This window comes from Colobus angolensis, unplaced genomic scaffold, assembly GCF_000951035.1.
Source record: "Colobus angolensis palliatus isolate OR3802 unplaced genomic scaffold, Cang.pa_1.0 Scaffold117, whole genome shotgun sequence".
Taxonomy (NCBI): domain Eukaryota; kingdom Metazoa; phylum Chordata; class Mammalia; order Primates; family Cercopithecidae; genus Colobus; species Colobus angolensis.
Window position 1 is genome coordinate 5,167,940 of NW_012112808.1, and position 1,079 is coordinate 5,169,018.

A 1,079-nucleotide genomic window follows, 5' to 3' on the forward strand; every position below is an offset into this window, starting at 1 on the left:
AAAAGTTTGAGTCATTTTGAGTTCCATGCAACCAAAAAACATCCCAGCTGATTCAGACCTAAATGTTCATCAACAGAAAAAACTGTTTAGGGTAATTACAATACATATATTAGCCCTTAGCATCTGCACATCTATTAATAGAGAAATACTGTAAATCCATGCTACACTGTTAAGCCAAAAAATTGGCTTCTCACATTTATTCCTTTGGCAATATTACCTGAGCCCCAGGTACTGTGTTAGATGCTGAGGATTCAGTGGTAAGCATGAGAGACACAGGTAGAGGAACACAGCTTACCAGGCAAATAGAGTCATTGAAAGTCACCAGAAGATTATGAGAGAAAACCCATGGGACAAATATGAGAAAAACAGGGAGCAGGAACACCTACTTTTCTTGGTGCGGACAGAGAAGATCTGTCTGAGGAGGTGGCATTGAAGCTGAAAACTTAAAGGTAGGAGAGGAGCATGTTGTACAAAGAGTGGATGAAGGTAGAGGAACCTACCTGTTCTGGGTAGAGCAAGAGCAGATCCTGAAGTCCTGAGGTAGCAACCAATGACTATTTGACGAATTTAAAGGTGGTCAGAGTCTGGATTGTTAAGACTTTATATTTTAGAGAACACTTTCATCTGCACCTGGAGAATGGATTGGAGAAGGACAAAGGGGAAGTAGGAAGACCAGTGAGGAAGGTGTGGTAGAAATCCAAATGGGAAAGAATGGTGGAGCAGATGATGCGGGAGGGGTGGAGAGAAGAGGGCACTTTGGGATAGGTTTTGGAGAGGGAGAAGATTTGCTGATGGACGAGATACTTAGGGAATGGGGAAGAGAGCAATCACAGGTCACTGCTGGCTCCAGGAAACAAGTGGAACCACTTATTTAAGTGGGGATTTGCCAGGTGCGATGGCTCACGCCTATAATCCCAGCACTTTGGGAGGCTACAGCAGGTGGATCACTTGAGGTCAGGAGTTTGAGAACAGCCTGGCCAACATGGTGAAACCCCGTCTCTACTAAAAATACAAAAATTAGCCAGGCATGGTGGCAGCACCTGTAATCCCAGCTACTCAGAAGTCTAAGGCAGGAGAAT